This window comes from Pollicipes pollicipes, unplaced genomic scaffold (assembly GCF_011947565.3).
Source record: "Pollicipes pollicipes isolate AB1234 unplaced genomic scaffold, Ppol_2.1 Scaffold_1397;HRSCAF=1633_pilon_pilon_pilon, whole genome shotgun sequence".
In the NCBI taxonomy this organism is placed as follows: domain Eukaryota; kingdom Metazoa; phylum Arthropoda; class Thecostraca; order Pollicipedomorpha; family Pollicipedidae; genus Pollicipes; species Pollicipes pollicipes.
In genome coordinates, this window is record NW_023595933.1 from 18,924 (window position 1) to 40,653 (window position 21,730).

The 21,730-nt window shown below is 52.4% G+C and overlaps 1 pseudogene; it reads right to left on the reverse strand.

Annotated features, from left to right (window-relative positions):
* Positions 1-1,982: 1,982 nt before the first annotated feature.
* LOC119095476 (zinc transporter 9-like) lies at positions 1,983-15,606 on the reverse strand (annotated as a pseudogene).
* Positions 15,607-21,730: the final 6,124 nt, after the last annotated feature.

The window sequence follows — 21,730 nt, forward strand, 5'->3', positions numbered from 1 at the left end:
CGTCTGTCACAGCCAGGACATTTGTTCAGCTAACCCAAGAACGTCGGGATCAGATGGAATCTGCCGCGGCAGACAAAATGCCCAATTTGAGCTGAGGAAGGCCGCCCCATCGTTAACATTCCTAAGCCCGTGGCCCCACTTGCGCCATCTGTGAGCTGTCTTAGAAAGTTCTAGCTTGCCAATCTGCTACTACGTGGCCGGTCGCCACCAAAGCGCCATGGCATCGACCGCGCCAGCTCGCGCAGGACGGTTTGGCAGCGACAGTTTAGAAGGGCATCTTTACGGTACGAGAGCTTGCGTGCTCTATATTTCCGCACAACAACTACGTCACACGATCAACCGTCTGTCAATGTTTCGCGATTCTGTGGATGACGAGCCTCCAAAGCACTTTGTAAGCCGCGTGATCCACGGCACTTCGCTTGACCCCGCACTGATCACACCCCCACTCTCTCCAGTGGCAGAGCCTCAGATTCGTCACCAACATCCACTGCTATCGGTATCACAACCCCGCCGCCCTACCGCGCCTAGCGCCCCACTACACGCCGCGACCGCAGGCCGCCGCTAGCCGTCGCCAGCGCGGCGGCGGGCCGCCTCGGGCTGCTCCCGGCGGCTCATCAGCCGGGCCATGTCTTCCTCGGCGTCCCGGCAGCGGCTCCGGCGCATGGTGGGCAGCACCACACCCACGGTACCGATCACGGCCAGGCCCACGGCGGCTGCCTTCAGCACGCCAGACAGCAGCGTCATCTGCGAGAGGAGCAAACAGTCGTCAGCGCGCGCGCTGCGGCTCTGCGAGAATATTTCAAATGGCCTGTGTGCGGCAGATCAGTCCTGCTTTCTCCCGTTGATATTAGTTCGGAAAAAACATTGAAGAAAGCCGCCGTTTGTAGCGAACTGCATCTCATCCTGACTCGGCTAAAATGCATCCCCCACCCATTGGGACAGTCATTGGATCGGCGATCCCGTCACGCCCGGTAGTTCATTACTGACACTGCAAGCAGTTCACAAACGCAACGTCCTCAACGTGAACTAAAGGCAGCATCGCGCTGTCTTCCTCAAGACCGTCCGGCTGGGCCGGCTGCGAGCCCGCCTCACCGTGTGGGCGGCGGCGGCGGCGGCGGCGGCTGCTGCTGCGGGGGCGGTGCCTCGGGTTCCCGGCGCTGCACGAAGCCCGGCCGCCAGATGTAGAAGCCGCCGAGCGTGCCGAGCACAGTCACCAGCGCCACTTGGAACGCTGTGAGGCCGGCCGGGCGTCTGATGAGCACTGCAACGCCAGGCGGCTGCTGCCGGTCACGGGCCCGACCGATGGCGTCACTTACACGGCAGCGAGCTGGGCCGACGCGCCACAGCGGCGTCACAGCGGCTCCGGGCGACCCGGTCACGGACACGAGACCGCCGCTGCTCGGCCGCGCGGCGGTGTCTGCTGCACTGCTCGCAGGGAGGTGACCACTGTCCTGGTCACGGGGGCCACGCCACACGTCCGGTCACACGCGGGCGAAGAAGACCGCTCCGCGTGGTATCCACGACGCCAGAGGAGGCAGGGAGAGCCTGGGAGATCTGGCCTCCAGCCCCAGTCCGTCAGAACCAGGAGCCAGGCGGGGCACAAGCCAGGGCCGGGCGCGAGGCGGGAATGGTCCAGGCAGTATTGTGCTGAGTTAACGGCGTCTAGCCCACGAGGCCCCGGTGCGGGCGCGTTAGCGTAGCTACCTAAGAAAAAACCACGCGATGCGACTAAGCGTGGGTCCAGAGATAACGATCGCGACTGGAAGCTTCCACTTGAGATACGTCCGAGCGTAAAAACGCGCAATCACAGCGAGGAGCGTCCCAGGAACCTCCGTGCCCTTCGACATCGCTGCGGGCGAATCAAGGCCGCGGCGCCGCTGGGAGATTAAAGCGCCATACGTAACACGTCATACGGCTACAAAGGCCACGATCAGACGGCCCCTACCGGCCCCTGCCGCTAGCGTCACGCTATCACAGCTCGTCTACAACAGTATTTCCAGGTCAATGTGCCTGATTTGCGGGAATGCCTTCCTCAGGTCGGACTCAATCCTGTCTATCTCGGCGCCCATCATGTCGACAATGGCCTCGCCGTGGCGCAGCAGGAACTTCTCCACCGCCTCGTCGCCCGTCAGCTGCTTGGCCTCCGCTGTCAACACGTCCGAGTCCTGTCGCTCCAGGTACTTCTTTGTCAGCTCCCGGCCGTCAAAGTCCACCTCGGCCTTGTAGCGCACCAGCCCGTTGCCCATGTCGATGCCCTTGACGTCGTGGATGCCCCTGATCATGATGTCCTCCTCGAGGCGCAGGTTGATGCGCTCCAGCTCCTCCTGGCGGATCGACTGGCCCACCAGCGCGTGCGAATTTGTCACGATAATGAACGTGGCGACGGTGCCGAGCAGGCCGCCAATCAGCATCGATCCGCACGCGTCGAACATCATGTTGCCGGTGACAGCACTTCAGCGCCATGCTGGAGCCGGCCACGAACACGCCCACCACGGCCGCCAGGTCCTCCAGCAGCACCACGTTGACGGAGGGGTCGCGGCCCTGGCGCACGTACTGCCAGAACGAGCACCCTGGCGGCGCGAGTTGCGCAAAATGTTGCGCGTCGCCAGCGTCAGCGTCACGCTTTCGGACACGAGCGCCGCCGCCAGCAACGCAGTACCCGACCAGGAAGTCGGCCCATCGGCGCCGGGTCGTACAGCGCGTGAAAGCCGTGGAAGAAGGCCACGCCGCTGCCCAGGCAGAAGATGCCGACGCCCGAGATGAGCGAGGCCACGTGGCGCACGTTGCTGTAGCCGTACGGATGGTCGAGGTTGGCGCGCTGCGCCGACTTGTGGATGCCCACGGCCAGGATGACCTGGTTGGCAGTGTCGGCGATCGAGTGCAGCGTCCTCCGAGAACAGGCTGCTCGAGCCAGTCACCGCGAACGCCGCGCCCTTGCCCAGCGCGTTGATGGCGTTGATGCCGACGGCGGTGAGCACGACGTTCGACGAGCCCTTCAGGTTCTCCTCCTCGATCACCGTGTAGTAGGGCTTTGTTGCGCTGGCCGCGCCGGTAGTCCTTGAGCACCTTCTTGACCGAGAAGAGCGTCTGCTGGTGCGTGCGCCAGGCGAGTTCGCGGCGTTTGTTTCTCCTCGCTCAGCCGGTCCAGACTGCCACCACTTGCGGGATGGCCTGCTGTTCTACCTCGGCGCGCCAGTACAAACGCGGATCGGCGGCTCGTCTCGAACGGCGAGCGTCGCTTGGGTGCTGCCCAGCGGCTCCAGGTCGCCCACCTTCAGCAGGTACTCCTCCATCGCGCGCACGGCCGTGATGAAGTTGCGGTCGGTGGCGCGCCGCTCCTTGGCAGTGGAGGCCGGCACCGAGCGCAGCTGGGTGCGCGCCTGCTCGGGCGGCGTCGCTCGACCGTCCCTCCTTCCGCGCGGGCAGCGCCAGCGCCGGCGCCTCGTCCCGGCCCGGCTGGTTGGCGGCCGACGGCGGCGGCGGCGTCTGACGGGAGCCGTCGTCGCTGAAGGAGGCGCGCAGGCAGACGGCCAGCGACGCCGGCCCGGCGGCGCAGCAGCGGCACGCAGCCGCGCGCGCACAGAAAGCGCGAGGCGGCCGCCGCCAGGGGCATCTGGCGACAGAGGACAGACGGCGTCAGCCGCCGCCAGCGCCGCCGGCCGCGCCGCCCGGGCCCGCCACATTTGACGCCCCGCGCACGCAGGCAGAATATCGAGCCGACGAAGGTGTGTGACCAGGTGAGGCATGCTCGCTGGACGCGGGAGTGATTTTACCTTGCGAGTGGCCCATTCTACGACAGACCATTCGACAGGTCGTCATAATTTATATTTCAGATGCTGGTGAACGTGCTGCAAACTTGAAGTGTTCAAAAACTTAAACCGCGTTCAACTGTACAGTTTTGAAAGAGGTCGGAGCCGTGGCCAAGTTCATGGCTTCGGGAATTTTTGCGAGGTCACCAAGCAAGGCTGAGGCCTGTAACTTAATGAAGAACAGCAAAACAAACGGCACGAAAACTATGCATCACGAAACCCACACTGACACACTACTACTCCCTTTCGTCAGTTCACAGGTTTTCCCTCACGGGCATTTTCTAGACGTGGCCATGAGACTTTGTCACATGAAAATGACTGGATGGCTTTTCTTCTAATACGCCTAATTTTACATCTTAAGATTCGGCATTTGCGCGATGAATTTCGCCGTGACTTGACGACAGGATGAAAATAAAATATTATGGAAGTATCATGTTGGTCATGCATTGGGTCCTGCAACATGTGCAAGCCTACAGATAGTCCCAGAACCATGGAAAAAGTTGCGTGGAAACAATGTCTGGAACGACCACATGCCATATGAAAGTTAATCAAGCCAGAAACGGGCGCGTTTCTGGAGTTGCAGTCTCTACAGGCTCTTGCTGTTGTTGTTCATTGGTGTTTTCGGGCGCGTCGAACGGCAATGGCCATTTTGCGCCCAGTCTCTGCAGGCTCCCCATTTGTGTTACATACGCAGTCTTCCATTGCACCATATGTCTGGCGAACCAGCAAAACCTCTGGCCATTGGGGCTTTACGACGCCTCAGCTGCTGACACCATATGACGTCGCCTGCCTGTCAGCCTGGCAGGAACGGAGGGCACCGCGGGGAATCGAACTCCGTGCATCCGGTTTCCAAGGCGCGTAATGGTTAACGCAGACGCGTCAACCACTTCACTACCGGCACCCGACGATGAAAACCTCAAAGGTCGTAGTGTAAAGAGTTCATATCATCCAAAATCACGTCATCCAGCGTTCAGAACATCAAGGATGCCTCCAACTCCGTGCCCATGGACGAAGTTCATGACATACAAGCCCGCACCCTCTAGTCATGGAATCCAATGTTCATGGCCTGCAGCAGTCATAGTAGCTGAGATTCCTGCCACTAGATGTCACTGCAATACAATCTATTTCCGACTCCGGTGGCTAGATGGCGCAATGCCATATTTTCGTCGTCTACCAACAGATGCCTTAGTCAATCTGTCATCCAGCCCTTGATCACTTGATAGGTACAGTGAATGACAGCTGCAGTGACGAATCACCTAGGTGTCTGGGCTGGCGGGTCCTTCATTCGGTCTCAGTATGGCTTCCGCATCATGAAAGCGTGTGCCCAACTGGCATCAATTTATTCATATTGCAGCATCACGCCTAAGACGCACCACGTGAGGATATTGCCTCGATAAACTCTAACCGCTGTCGCTTCGATAGCGGAACCGAAACTGGAGCGACTCGCCGGCGGAACTACTGGTTCAAAAACAACCCTACACCAATCGTTGGTCTGGATACAATCATTCCACTCTCGTGAACCAATGCTGTTGTATTGGTACATGGTATGTGGTATGTAATTGAACATCAGAGGTACACCTATTTAATCCGACTTTAAAACCATGCAATATGGTTACTACCGATGCGTTCAAGTGACGATCAATCCTTCAGAAAACTTTGAAATCCTGCACGTGATTTACGTATCCGTTCTCTCGCTTTTGTGGGATCTGAGATGTGGCTGACCGTTCTGATCGTACTAACTCAGTTGCCAGTTGACACTGCAAGTTTTCCCGCAGGCGGGAGAGGCAAATGTAATGCTAACGGGCGTACCGGCTGTGCGGGCGGAAGGCTGTGGTCTTGGAACCGACTGAAACACGCACAGCTCTTACGAACTGAAAAGGACAATCGTAAGGTAAAGAAATGATAGGCCATGTAATAATCGTCGCCAGGGACGCTTAGGCGGGTCAGGGCGCCCGTAACGTACCGTCAGGTCATACCATCCATCAACTCGCAAGAACACTTACAATAACACTCCACTGTTATTGCCACAGCTGCAAAGCAAGGGCGTTTGTTACGTTTATCCGACTCACGACGTGGTGTTTTAAAAGCCGAATCGCCATAACAAATGTCCCTCATCCGGCCCTCCGCGCGCCTCATTCACATCGTATTGCATTACTGAAACACAGACATCACACATCATAAACATTAAATTGCCCCACAGCTGTGTCGACATAAGCTCTTAGAACTATTTCAGCCTATTTCACTAAGCAGTGGTCCTGAAGAAGGTCCCATGATCACGGAACCAACGGGCGGATTTCTCACACATTAGTGTTTTTCAGTCATCAATTCCATCAATAACATGATTCGTGAAACATCGCCAACTCAATAACGAAAATAGGGTAGACCAAACACCGCGGAGGATTTTGTACAGCCCGCAAAAAAACAGCAGGTAACCCGAACAAAGCCTTTCACAACTACTGCATAGCTACTTGCCGAGTGCTACCAAAGCACTTATGCCTGCTACCAGATGTGCTGACATGGTGAAGTTTGCCAGCATAATAAAGTGTTACCCATGTCCATGCATAGTGATTTAATTGGGCAGCACATATCACAGGACATCACTTGTTGGCATGGCAGGGTAAATTTGGCAATGATATCCCATTCCCCAAAGCATCTTAACTGATGCTTTGGTGCTTATTTGCTCACAATGTGACCTCGCCCTCGCCCTCGCCGCCCTCGCCCTCGTCGCCCTCGCCCTCGCCCTCGCCCTCGCCCTCGCCCTCGCCCTCGCCCGCCCTCGCCCTCGCCCTCGCCCTCGCCCCGCCCTCGCCCTCGCCCCTCGCCCTCGCCCTCGCCGCCCTCGCCCTCGCCCTCGCCCTCGCCCTCGCCCTCGCCCTCGCCTCGCCCTCGCCCTCGCCCTCGCCCCGCCCTCGCCCTCGCCCTCGCCCTCGCCCTCGCCCTCCTCGCCCTCGCCCTCGCCCTCGCCCTCGCCCTCGCCTCGCCCTCGCCCTCGCCCTCGCCCCGCCCTCGCCCTCGCCCGCCCTCGCCCTCGCCCTCGCCCTCGCCCTCGCCCCTCGCCCTCGCCCTCTCCTCCCCTCTCTCTCTCTCTCTCTCTCTCTCTCTCTTCTCTCCTCCTTCTCCTCTCGCTCTCTCTCCCTCTCCTCTCTCCTCTCTCTCCTCCTCTCTCTCCTCCTCTCTTCTCTCCTCACTCTCTCTCTCCCCTCCTCTCCTCCTCCTCCTCTCTCTCTCTCCTCCTCTCCTCCTCCTTCCTCTCCCTCTCCTCTCTCTCCTCTCTCTCTCTCCTCTCTCTCGCTCTCACTCTCGCTCTCTCTCTCTCTCTCTCTCCCTCTCCTCTCTCCTCTCTCCTCTCCTCTCTCTCTCTCTCTCTCTCTGCCTATAGCACCCACAAGTCTGACCAGCCATGCCCTGGCTTCCCAAGAAATGGTCATGAGCAGACAGGCTGGAGAGCCTGCTGCCAAGGTATTGCGATTGATCTCACCATCCACGTCTTCATCCACGCTAGACCATCTTTTCATCACTCACTTTTCCAGATATGTGTGGAATAAATCCAAAGGTCAATCTCCCTGTCTACCCAGGGAAATCTTTACACTCAAAACCTTTGGCAATATAAATTATGCATGTTTGGCTTTCACAAAATCAACATCTGGACTCTTGCTCCAGATAGTATGAAATACTACTTGATCAAATACCAGGATGTGGTTAACATGGCTGGTGGAAAAGGTTGCTACATCTAATTAACTACAATTGAATACTGACTTATGGATCAACCCTACCTCAGTTTACAGGATGCAACAGTCCCAACTGTCATGGTACTTCTTGCTAGTTGATAATTTGAAGGCACTGTTTGGGCCATAGAATAGGTAAAATATTATTCATTATAAAATAAGGTTTACTTGATATACTTCATTTGCATGCAAAGTTACTCAGCACAATGCTAAATAATAATATACACAACAAGACAATACATGCCTGCATCAGTTGCATGTAAAAAGATCACAACTTCACCTGAAACAGTGCTGCAAGGCAAATATGAAAACAGCAACATTTATCCTGCGAATGAGATCTTTGACAAAGCAGCTTTGGCACATACAAGTCTGGAAAACACTATCAGTAGTGCTGATTGTGCTACACAAAAATGAACCCTGCTAACTCTGCTATTGCTCACCTATTGGGAGGCTTTGTGTTTTTCAATGAGGCTAAATTTTGACATGTATTACCAACAGTTACACATGATCATTACTGCTAGTGCACCTTCTTAATACTTGCACAACTATAATGTCAATGTCTGGACTGTGACTGAACCAACACAAAATTAAGCACTCTCAAGTACTTACAAAAGTTTATTTTCAAATTAACTTGTGTTGGAGTGAACATTTTTGCACTTGACCAAGCAACACTGACGAGTGCAATGCCTCTTGGAATAGAACAGAACCAACCAACAGTGAGAGATTTGACACTGGCCGAGCAATATTTGGTAGTTAACCATCAACACACAGGCAACGACGGCCTCTTAGCCAAGACGACAAACCCCCTGACAGGTGGACTGGCAAAGGACATTGAACAGATGGCGATACGACTGGTCACAATAAAAATTAACCCCCAAAACTGTACTCACTGTGTTTGGTAGTATTCGTATCCGTTTCGTACTCAACTTTAGTTCGATTTTCCGCAAACGCGGCTCAGAGAAAACCACAAGTGAAGTGATGACGCGCATGACGCGCGATCGCCACAAAGGCCCGCCAAAGATATCGGCTGTCAGCTGGCTGTTGCCGGTTACTGATTCGGGCACTAATTCACCGCCAGCTCCTTGACCAACCAGAAACGCCGGAAAAAATGCATATATCTGGTACTGGAACCCATCCAATAACAAACAACTAGGGCAATGCAAAGTATTTATCTACAACTTAAACCCCAAAGTTAGAAAACAGACTATATGTTCTCAGACTGTATGACTATGCGCTCTCCGAACGCCGCGATGATCAGAATCCCGTTTTGTTTCGACACGCTTGAAAATCCCTAACAGGTGGTGCGAATTGCCTGGACAGACAAGAGTAAATGATCCAAAATTATGATCTAGGTGCGCAACCAAGAATTGTTATGGGTGTCTCGCGGCTCATTCATGGTCCCCTTATAAGCAGCTTCTGGTCATAAGAGCCATGGTCCATACCTCCTTGGCTAGAGGAGATATATTTCTTAGATACACATACGCAACGTCGTAACATAAGCCTGCAACAGTTCCTGTCGGTGGGTGTGCTTCTTGTCACAGCACACACTCGTGGACTGACTGCAACATGCTTCTATTATCTAGCCGGGAAGGAACGCCAACAAAATTACATGGAAAACGGAGTTAAGAGTAACAACACGTTGTATCACAGGTGATGTCACGAGTGACAGATCACAAACCCGACACATCGCCTCTCCTTAGTTGCAGTCCTTCAGGCAGGCGGGGAGTCTGGTCACCCGGCCGGATCGAGTGGTGATCGGCTGGCGTCGGCAATGACCGTACCATCCGTCGGCTGCATCGGCTCGGGAGGCTGTTGTTGTGCAGCAACTGAGTGGCTGAGATGGCGCCGACTCTGGTGCTGGTGTGATGACCTCACGAGGTCTAAAACGCTCTGCTAACTTCCTGAGGACCACGCCCCGTGATCTGTTAAAAAACAGTGACTACGTCGCTTGCACTCAGCGGCGGTAGTGGCTTGGCGGCTCTGCTATAGCCGTGTGCCTGCTTCCCTTCGTCTGGCGTAAAGCCCGCCGCCTCTTGGTGCGACGGAGCTGAAGAGGTCAGCAAACTGGAGAGCAGCTGGCAGCAGTGTCCGCTTTGTCTTCCAAACATCAGCTGCGCCGGAGACGCTTGTCTGCCTTCGAACGGCATGCTGCGCCACTCAGGAGCACGATATTCGCATCGGTGTTCGTCTTGCGCGCTTTCTGCATCAGGTGTTTGGTTGTCTTGACAGCATTTTCCGCCTTGCCGTTGGCTTGTAGGTACCTTGGGACGTCGGATGTCTTTAAGTGCAGGTCTCTGCAACCGTTGAATTCGTGCGCTCCGAACGGGTTGTTGTCTGAGATTACAACTTCCGGGATTAGTATCTCGTAAAGTGTTTTGAAGACGGCAATGACGTCTCCCTCAGTCTTTCCACGAGCTCGTCTACCTCGAAATGAGCTCGAGAGGTAGTCCACCGCGCGCAGATAATCTGGCCACAGAACGTGATGATGCCCGCAGCTACGATTTCCTATGGTCTTCTCGGCAGTTTCGAGGCTAACGCCAACGGCTCTTTCTGCTACTTGGTTGAATGAGACGTGCATATGGCGCATTTAGAGAGCTCTTGGAGTTATGTTTCTATGTCAGGCCAGTAGGCGACGGCCCCTTGCTCGACGCAACAGAGTGCCGCGTCCCATGAGGGTGAGGTGTAGACGTCCTTTTATGTTCTTCCTCAGAGTTGGTGGTGTGACACACCTCCCTCCTGGCCAGATGATACCATCGTCGATGGACAGCTCGCCCCTGGTGTTAAAGCATGGCAGGGCCTCGGCGGGCAGTCGTGCCTTGTCGTCCGGCCAGCCGCACTTGATGATGTCGCCGAGAGTCGCACTCGTCCTCATCCTCTGCATGCTCAGCGACTTTTCGAAGCTGCAGCTGGGAGACAGCAATGAAGTCCACAGCGCAGAAGTGTAAGCGCTGTTCTGGTGTCTCGCCTCTGGCTCACTGGTAAACACGGTACATCCAAAGCCACTTCTGTATTTCACACTCGTCACAGGTACTCCACACAGTCCGTCCCGCCGGTGCATCCGTCCCCGCGCCGGCGGCTCTCTGAGTCTTCTCCTTGTTACTCTGTCCTCTCCTGGCCCCCGCAGCCGCATCCCTCGCAAGGGGCGCCTGGGGCAGGAGGAGAGGAATGCGAAGGCCTCTAAGCGGCGCTCGCCAAACTACGCAAACATTCTCCGACTGGCACATAGGTGTTCTCTGACACCTTACACAAGGTCTCCGTTTCTCCTTCAGTGCGTGTTCGGAAGGCGGTTGTTAATGTTTGCTGGTGTTTTCGGGCGCACCGACCGCAGTGATCATTTGGCGCCCATAACGAGTTTTGTTTTACCGAACTAATGGGCCGTGTAAAGAGTCCCGAAGTTGAAATGTTTGAGGAATGAAAAGACCTGTTGAGATTCAAAAAAAGCGCGAGTTGTCCCCTAAAATGTCACAGGGCGTCAGGGGAGAGTCACACTGCCCAAAGTAACGTTGACTTTCTTCCACGAGGCGCGGACACGATGTGAGCACATGGCGAACGGTGAGAACAGCACCACATCGCTGGCAGATAGGTTGATCGGCTCCTGGCAACAGATAGCCGTGAGTTGAATGTGTGTGCCCATACGCAGTCTGCAGAGCACCACCTCTTCTTGCCGAACTTTGCGATAACAGGTACAGGATACCCAGGATAACAGGATAACCACTGACCCAGTTGGGTTTTATTGCTCTGAGCTTATTTTCATTTCGTCCCATCCCAATAAACGCTGCACCACTCGTTCCGCAGAAAGGTTTTAAGTGCAGGAAAAAATATCTAGCAGGAATAGACAGAGATCGCCACCACATGGAGCCAGCTCTGCCGCTTTGCAGCCGTGCCAGCCACCCTCGTCGCCGGCGATTCCAATGAGACTGGGGATCCAACACAAGATGGCTTTCTTTCGGGCCTGATCCCGTTGGTCGGACGTCCTAAAATATCCTGTACAAGGGGACATGATGGATAAAAAGACCTCAGACTCACAAACGCACAACCCACACCGCCAGAAGTTTTAAGATCCATCCGTGTAAGTGTGTAGCCGTCATATGACGCCATACACTCAAGTGCCCTCGATCTCATTACATCTGGCAAGACGACATTCTTTTTCTCTTCGCCCAAAGACATATCTATTAATGGCGAGTTCAAACGCCAGGGAGGAGGGACAGATGATCTACCCGCTTCAAACCTTAGAATGGAAATTTCGCTTCCCCGCAGCAAGACTTGTATTCGCTGGTCAAAGATCACAGCCTGTACCCGAGGCGTGCTGCAAAGATAACGCACAGCAGGCCGGGAAAAACCGCGTTATATGCCGGATGGGAGGGGAACTGTCGCAGCTAAGTGCATAACGCATACCGAGCATTTTTCTTCCCGCTGACAATGGCGGCTCGTGTGATTCCACATGAGGTTCGCGGCAGATGAATGTGCGGAACGCCCATGTGATAACACGTAAACCAGTGTGAGGGACAGTGTCCAGGGACGCGTTTGGTGGACTCACACGCGCTTTCATAAATAAAACAGGCATAGTCCAGCCTAGAACGTATGATTGTTCGACACAAAAGCAAAAGCGTGCTTCTATCTCCCCCATACGATGTGCGCGAAACGCATTTTAGTGTGTTCAACAGATTGAAAACGGCCTTCGCGTTGCGTTTTAAGATGTACTTTATACGTTAGTCGCCGGTCAGAGTATACCCCAAGATATCTAGCCACAGGATCCGTTTGAGATGCGTTGACCACACAGACGGATAAGCATATTACCGCATTGCCGACTACGACAAAAATGCATGGCTACAGTCTTGCTACAGTCTGTTAGAAAACCTGAACCCGTTTATGGCGCTCCACTTTTCGGTTCTGTCCACAGCTAACTGGAGATGCCGCCCCATCGATGAAGCTCTTGCTGAACTAGTCCAAATGTAAGACCATCAACAAAAAGGGCAACACCATCTTGGGGCATACCATCAACTTGAGGGTGCCTCCCAGAAAGTGCGTTCCCAACACGGACACGGAAATACCGGTCATCTAAAAAGTTTTGAAGAAAAGTGTCCTGATCACCGCGTACACCGTACCTATATAGCTTGACAAGAATGTCATAACGCCTCGTGGTAGCAGAGGGGCATCTATGTCAAGAAGGCAGCGTCTGACGTGTTGGTTGGCTTCAAATCAAATTTGTCCGTTCCGGTGGCTCAGTTGGTTAGAGCGCCTGCCTTCCGATCATCTCACCCGTGGCAGGGTGGGTTCGAGTCGTTTTAGGGGCGCTCGCTATTTGGCCTTGACAGGTATGGCTTGCGGCCGGTGGCAGCGGTCGCGCTAAAGGTCAGTTGATGTCAGAGGGCAGGACGGAACCGTGCCGAGCATTGCAGCACGTTAAGCTGTCGCCACTAAATTCTGCCGTTGACTGCATTGCGCGATCGGGTGGTGGGGGGTCAGGGCTCACACAACAAGCACTGCTTAGCGTGAGCACTGATCCCAGAAATCCATCCATTCAAGAGGTTCGGGTCAAATTTATAAAAAATCCCACGCGAATTGCGGTGTCAATAACTAAAAGATGATCTACTGTGGTGCGATTCTTTCTAAGACCTCACTGTGCGCTTGTAAAAATGTCATGATGCTCCAAAAATCAGGTTACGCGGTTTTAAAAGATGCGCAACAGTAGTTTCTCGCCAAGAAGCTCGAAATTCACCTCTGGTCCAAATCTAACTAAAGACCAGTGATAGACCACTAAGCACGCGAGGCGGCAGATGCTTAAGCATATCGTTGTGCACAGTGGCCGGGGCTTCTGGCACACTTCGAAGATTGTAGTACGTAGCGCACCTCATATATAATACCAATTGGCGAGAGCCAAAAAGCACCCCGACATCCAAATACATTACCGAGATAACATGCCAAGCACATACTCATTTATTGGCGCAGCGCATCTCACACACGAGTCCGGATAATGTCATTCACGCTTATTAAAAATAAAAAAACATGGTGCCGACGATGTCGGCTGGGCTACAACGCTTCGTTTCAATGAATATGACTCATGCATTGCCGTGAGATGTTGCCAACATGTCGTGCGGACGGACCGTAGTAACATCCTCTTAAAGCGCACCTCTTGTGCACCTCTTATACAATTTCAGTTGGCAAGACCTGAAAACCGCTCTGACATCCAAAGACATACTCTACCGAAATAATATGTCAACAGCAATCCTAAGGAAATGAGCCAAGTCCCGCAAACTGAAGACCGAAGCAAAGCCAACGTTTTCGGTAGGGTATATGTACGTTTATAAGCGCAGTGCACCTCACACACGAGAGTACTATCTCGATAGGGATTGTACTTGGGTGCCCGGGTGGTTTTCAGATCTCGCCAACTGGACTAATGCAAGAGGTGCACTACTTTAAGAGGGTGCCTCTGCAGCCCGTCCGCGGAACATGATGCAACATCTCACTGGAATGCATGACTCTTATTCATTGAACCGAAGTGTTGTAGCTCAAACGGCATTGTCGGCACAATATGTTTATTTCTACTAAGTGCGAATCGCATGATAAGGACTCGTGTTTGAGGTGCTCTGCGCCAGTAAACGAATATGTACTATACAGAAAACGCGGGCTTGGCTTCGGTTCTCGGTTTCCGAGACTTGGTCCATTTCCTTGGGATCGCTGGAGGTGCTTTAGCTCAACCGGCATTAACGGCCCCGTGCACGTGTTGTCCATTTGAAATATCAGTTCAAGTTTCGCTAGTCGAAAATAATATAGGTGATGCAAGAACTGCAATAACAAGGTGAGAGGGTACATGCCTTTACGGTAAGTGTGCGATGGACCGTAAGTTATGAGATATATGATCGAAATTACGGTATGTGTGAACGTTAAGTGTACCAGCAGAAAATTTCAGACCCAAACGTGAATAACTGGGACAAATTTTTTGGTTGTTCGTATGGCTGTGATTTCGTGACTAGTTCGCCCTTTTAGTGCATCTTAGTAATCTTCTGCGGTCTATCACGCAAACCAAGTTGCTGGTTTCTTGCCGAAATTTTTAACATTGTTGCGTGGTAATTTTGTGAAAATGATAGTCATTCTATCATACCAGCATTACGAGTAGCAATGGCCCAAACCACGAAATCAATAATCACAATCCCCCCCCCCCCCCCCCCTCCTCCTCATCGTCTTTGGTGCTAAAGACGTCGTTTGGGTTTCATGATTTCAAAGCTGGGCAATTCTGCTAACGCGAGCTGATCGTGTTCGCTGCGTGCTGCGCGTAGAATGCTCCCGGTGGAGATTTTTCCCCTTCTAAAAAAGGTGAACTCCTTCAAGAAAATTGTTTTCAGCAGGCCGCTTTTGGTGCTGGTGGTCCGTGATGCTCTGGGCAGCGGCTTACTGCCTGTCGTGCATGGCGGTGGCGGCCCCCATGTACCGTTCCCGGCCACGGGCATCGTCTTTGCCGTGGGTGGTTGCTGGCGGTTTATACGAGGGGATGAGTGGGTTCCTGGTGGGTCACGCGCAGCTTACCGCGTTAGGAGTTCCGGCCACTACTCCAGCTCACACCCAGGAGGGGTCACCCGGGGCGCTGCGGCTCGCAGCGTCTCAAATTTTCTCCTTCCAAACCGGGCATGCGGGATAGGCCAGCGGGTGCGGACTCTGACATGCCGCACGGCGTGGGGTGGGGGGGTGGCCCATCCCATGGAAGGGTGTTTCCCGGCACACCGTGCACATCTCTGCGAGAGAGTCCTGCACACGCCCTTGACGGGCCCATATTGCAGGCCATCGACTACAGCGGCGGGGCAGCGGGTGTGTGCGGGCGGACCTCATACCACGTGTAGGTTGCATGTAGATGCGCAGGGAGTTGCGGCAGCCCGAAGCGGACCTTAAGCAGGGGGTGGGGGCGCTCAGTTCTCGACGGGAAACGGGTTACTGCCGTTGCTTCCTGCGACGCACTCTCCTCCAGGATTATTCTCGCAGAGTCCCCCGCCTAACCCGGAGCGTAGACCACCGCTTCCACCTGGTTAGGTTTGTCTGCTGGGGTGACACGTACCTCTCAGCCCCCGAGTGATGGCCATGCCAAGATGGTTCGAGTTTGACCTGCGTCCCTGGTTTCCAGAAGGAGGTCACCGCTCCTCACTGCCGTGACCTGAGCTACACTCGTTCGCAGAAGATCGTGAATTTCGTCCCAGACCTTGAAAGGACTGTCTTTCCTGCAGGACTCGATGGGACAAAGGAATCTTATAAGGAGGAACGCCGCCCCCGTCTGAATCCAACTATAATCCGCTGTCGCAGAAGATGCGTTGTCCTTGGCCGGCACCATGACTCCGCCCGCTCGTCGTTGCCCTGGGTTACGAAGGTAACACGCCGCGCGAAGGAACGCGACAGGCGTAGGTGTCGGTGTACAAAGATGGCTAGATAAAAGGGAAGGAGCACATAAAACTTGCATCTAAGGAACTATCACGCAACAGAAACAACGGTGTCACAGCTCTGAACAGAACACCACATGTTTCTAGAAGCGGAGATAACAGGATGAAACAAGGGAGCAAGTATCGCGCGTCCTCACGCTATCAGATCGCAATCCACAGGTTTTTTTAGCCAATGCAAGACCTCTTTTTCCCCCTCGACGGACCAAAAGCCATCTCCGGGGGGGGGGGGGGATTTACTTCCGGCATAAGGCCAGGCAACGATTACGTTAAACCGGCTTATGCTGTCAGGCGCGGGCACTTTGAAGTGATGTTACCTTAACCTTGCTCATTTTTGTCCAGCAAGATCATAGTAAGTAAAGCAGATCGCAGCAATAGATATCTTTATTTCGTCACGACACAACACGCATTCAGTACGTTTGAACAACAGTGAGCCTCTTCAACGGCCCTCCCGCCAGACTCCTAGGGTGCCGCGAGTCCCGTGTGTGGTGTCCGTGTTAGCGGTGACCTTGACTCAGCTGACTTATCGGTGGTCTTTGCGATGGATGTATACCGGGCCGCTTCATCGCAGCAACGGGGAGAGCAGTCCCGGGCTCCGCTGCCCGGCACGACCTTGTAGTGCTGTGTGATGTTATTAAGTCCTGGAAAGTCCTAACAAAGAAAAACCAGGACTCCCAGACAATTGGGAAAAATCTGCAATCTCCGCCAATTCTGCAGGAAACCCCATTACTTAACTGAGATCATCCAATCCTGCACTGTGTAAAAACTCAAAGAGGAGAACGAGCAAATCAGGATAAGCATCACCGAAGAGAGAATGGAGATTGAATGGAAGCGGATTGGCGTTGGTGTAATTGATGGGAGGCCGTCTTGATCGTTGATATACCGGTCACACGAGAAGGAAGTGATTTATTGTGAATGGGATGTCGCAGCGATGACCCAGCGGAGGAGGAGTGTGCTTGAAAAAGGTGGCAGTGGGTGATTTTGGTGTGACCAATAGGCAGCCTGGCAAGCAGCACTTCCTTGAGGCGATTGTATTGATAAATTGTCGGTGGTGCTGAAGTATGGGCTTGATTGGGCGAAGGTGGTGATGAGCGCGTTGATCCCACTCGGGTTGGAGAAAGAGACGAACATGTAAATTGATGACTGCAAGAACATCAGAAACGAGACAATGAAGATGATTACGTTCCCGAAGCATCAGGCTTCGTTTTGCTTTCCTCGTCAGCAGCGCTGTTTCCATGAATATTTGCGTGTCCATGTATCTAGAGAAATATTACGCGAGTTTGTTGCGGGGGGGGGGGGGGAGCAGAGCGTTCGTCGTATGCCGTTCGGAGTTGGGTGGGATGAATTATGAAGAGTGATGAGAGTTTGTAAGAACGAATGAGAGTCGGTGCATATGACTGCCCTTTGTATGTTACCTTGCTTGGTGTGGAGCAGGGCTGCCAAGACTACTGTTAGTTCAGCCGTATACACGGTATTGTAATTTGACGGGCCATTTGCTTTGTGGCAAGTATGACGTACGAAGGCAGCTCCTGTGCGGCCATCGCGTCGGGAGCCGTCAGTGCAAATAAAGTTGTGCTGGTCACATTTCATTTAAACTCAGCAGAGTGCATGCGCTTCAGTTTTCTGAGGCGTTTCGTTTTTTGTGTTTAAACAGAAAGATTACGTTAGGTATAGGGTCGTCCAAAAAGGGTTGAGGATCGGGAGTTGAGCTTCAGGAGATGTCCGGGAGATTAAGCGCTCGTTGCGCTCGAAGAACGCAAGTGCTGATGATTAGATGCTGGAGTTCGTGTTGGTAAGTGTGCGGGTGGGGCGGAGGTGTACGAAGGTGTATGTGGGGCTACCAACGTGCGCTGTGGCGCGTGCGTAAAATCTGACGAGCTGCAATTTTCGTCGGTGTGATAGGGAGGGGATATTCGCGTCCGCGGGCACATTTGGAACCGGGGAGGTGCTTAGTGCAACCAGTCACTAGCGGAGGGGTGCATTCTGGATGTTCTCCAGGGTTTCAACTTTTTGGAGAAAAATGACAAAAAGAAAGCCATTGTAGTCCAAGATCGGGCGTATCAGGGAGGTATAGAGGCGGAGGAGAAAGCATCTGTCGACGCCCCACACCCGTCCTGCCATGCATTTCATTATGTTCAGTCTTCTGGCGCAGCGTTGCTTAAGGTCAGCGAAATCAGCATTGAAAGTAAGCCGACGATCTTGTATTATTCCAAAGTATTTAAAACTGTGAACTAAAGGGATTATTTCACCATAATGTTCAGGGATGGGAGGTTGAACATTATGTCGCCTAGAGAAAACAATTTCAGCTGACTTCGCGGGGGAGATCTGCGGTCCCCACCGTGTACACCACGGGTAAATATGAGTTATAGCTAATTGCATGTACTGCAATGTGTGATCGACATTGGCATGCGTATGCCGCACAACCAGGTCGTCCGCGTATAAAGAATACAAAAACGCGGAGAAATATTTGTAATATTATTGAAAACATCATTTACCATTACAAGGAAGAGGGTTGGAGACAAGACACTGGCCTGAGGAAGACCGTGACCCTGCGTCATCGGAGAAGAATAAGCATTGGCGCGACGCACAGAAAACGTCCTTTCAGCTAGGAAATGTTTAATGGAAGCGGCGAGACGGCGGCGAACTCCGATTTCATGCAGTTTAATGAGGAGGGCACTTTTATTTACCCTGTCAAAAGCGGCCTTTAAATCCATAATTAGTGCTGCAGTACTTGATTTAGTTTGAAATCCGAGCTGAATTGGATCTATAATGTGGACCAGACTGTCCACCGTGGAGCGGCCGGGACGAAAGCCCTTCTGAAAAGATGAAAGAAGGAACACCCTGATGCGTTCACTGACCATTCGTTCGAATAATTTAGCTAGTAAGTGAGATGGAGCGATAGCTCGGAGGGTCAGAGGGAGGCTTGGAAGGCTTTAGTGTAGAGATAAGCATGCTAGAGCGCCATGAGTGGGGGGGGGGGGGGAAGGACCCGTCAATCCATATAGCGTTAAAAGCCGACAGAAAGTTGGTGAGCCCAGACCTAGTGAGATTTTTCAAGAAGGGGTAGGGTAACTGGTCCGGAGCGACAGAAGTGCTTCCGCACTTACTGATTGCAAGGTCTAATTCAGGAGGTGTGAAGAATGCGTTGAATGTCTGAGTGTTGGCAGACGTGAAGTTGAGTGCGAGCAGTGTGGCGTTGAGTGTGTTGTGATCTGTTGAGAATACCGATCGGATAATGATACACAGGCGAAGTGTGCGGCAAATTTTGTGGCAACTTCGAATGGTATGCTATTGTAGTGTTGGTTGTCGACTACAAGGTGCGGGGTTTATAACGTGGCGTGCGCTTGTTTGTGAAACACCGAATCAGTGACCATATTTTAGATAGGGGTAAAGCGGTTGGGAGTATTTGAAAATGCTCCCAGCTTTCTCGTTTTGCACGTTTAATGATTATATCGGCTTAATGTTTAGCACCGCGAAACCCCTCTTCATGAGCTATGCCGACACCATTACGAGGTGCGCAAAGCCCGGCGTCGCAGGGCTACTGCGTGTTGGCACTGGTCGTTCCACGAGGGTGCACGTTTGTACCCTGGTTGACGATGAGTGCGTGAAACAAACTGGTGCACTGAGGCTAAAACATTGTTTAGAAAAGTAGGGAGGCCGGGAGTTGAGCCTGGAGGGTGTGCCTCGTCTACATTTACGTTTACTTAATTTTGGAAAGACGTCCAGTCCGCTCTGCACACATTTCATCGGGGGAAAACAATTAAAGTATATTTATCCTGATAGAACCTCTGAAGTTATATGTGCGTGTATGTCATTGGGGCCTTTACGACGCACTCAGCTGCTGAGGCTATATGGCGCCGCCTACCTCTCACCCTGGCAGGAAGGAGCGGGCACCGCGGGGAATCGAGCCTCGTGCCCGCCCGTACCTCTGGTTCTCGGACGCATGTTTTGGTGATTAACGCATCACTATTGGCACCCATAAATTGATGCAGTTGTTGTTGTTGTTGGTTAAGGGCGCATAGCCCTCTGGGCTCAGGCGTCCATCGTTGAAGTGTTGTCTTGCAAGTTGGTAGCACAGTGTGGTAACTAAGCGCGACAAGGATAGAAGAATGTGTCGCACTGGTCAGGAATTTCGCGCAGGATAGTGGTGGTAGCAAGGAGGTGCAGTAAACGGTGTTAGTTCTAGAAAACTCGGTGTTAAATGTTCAGATACATAAACTGATTAGTGAACTAAAAACAAGAGAACAAAAAGTCCGGTTTTTTTTGCCAGGCTCTTTTTTATCATTTTCTTTTAAAACCGCAGCTTCCCCACATGATAGACGTTGCAGGTTAGTCATCAGTCACGTCGGCAGTCAACAACATAGCCGTTTAACAAAGCATTTACCAGATGGAAATTTCACATATCTGCCATGCCGTGTACTCTAACGCATGCACGCACATTCATCTGTCTTCACCATGCTCGTTCAAACCTCATTCATGTTATCTCCTCTGCTTACGCACGCACCCACGTATCACACATATACACATATTTGCTACACATAATTCCTATACCACTTCCTTGCTTCTCACTTTTCTCAAGCATCCAGTCAGACATCGTACGCAGATATGCACGCCAAGCTTAAATTATACATAGAATAAACAACTCATTTCAAACAATTACAATATAGTAATAAACAAACATGGCAGCAATCAATGACAGCAAAGCAAAAATTGCACTTGTCCCGCACGCAAAGGCAGCACTTCACAATTGTTTCAGTAGGTCGCAGTGTCGCAAATATTTCATCACTCCATCAATGATGTCCGGGAATTGATTTCCTACCAGCGACCTCACACAAAAATTGTGTTCCGGACCGTTGAACATAGTGTTACCAATGATTCGTCTTTCGTGAAAATATACGGGGCATTCAAGAAGAATGTGATACACTGTTAATGGACACTGACATCGTTCACATTCAGGTTGGAGGTTTCTATCTATCATGTATGCGTGGGTATAGCGAGTATGCCCAAGTCTCAGCAGCCGGCACAGCACATCTCTTCGCGTCGGACTGCTCGCTTACAGGAGACCCAGTCTCCTACCTCTTCTTGATGCGTTTTAATTAGTCCTAGGGTTGTAATCCGTCCAATATTTGTTGAATAATTCACGAATCCTTCGACGCACTTTAGGAAAATAATCTTTAGGACCCATTTGAAAATTACACACGTCATTCAATCTTATAGCCATCTTTGCTTGTGCATCTGCTGTCTCGTTTCCACGTATATTACTATGGCTTTGGGATCCAGAGGACAATGATTATACTGCCCATTTCAATAAGCTGACTGACCGTCTCTAGTAATGGATCACGATCGGGTTTCAGAAGTCGGATTTCCCAGGGCTGTTATAATGGACAAGGAGTCTGTGCATATAACACATTTGAGGATGCGATTTGTATGTGTATAGTTCAGAGCCTGTAATACTGCGAATCCTTCAGCTATAAATATCGAACAAAGTTCAGGAAGTTTAAATTTTTGACGTCTTTCACCGTGGACAAAAGCACATCCAACTCCGTCTGCACTTTTTGCTCCATCGGTAAATATGAACTCGTATTCTGTATACCTGCTTCTCAAATCATTAAACTCACATTGAATTTGCACTTCATCTAGCGTTCTCTGCTCCTGTTAGTCAACTTTATCAGCGTACATTTACGTAATCTCCATGGCGGAACGACGCTGCGTTTTAAGGTCACCTCTTCTGGGAAATTGAATCCTGTTTCATGGCACATATCAAGTATTCTCTCAT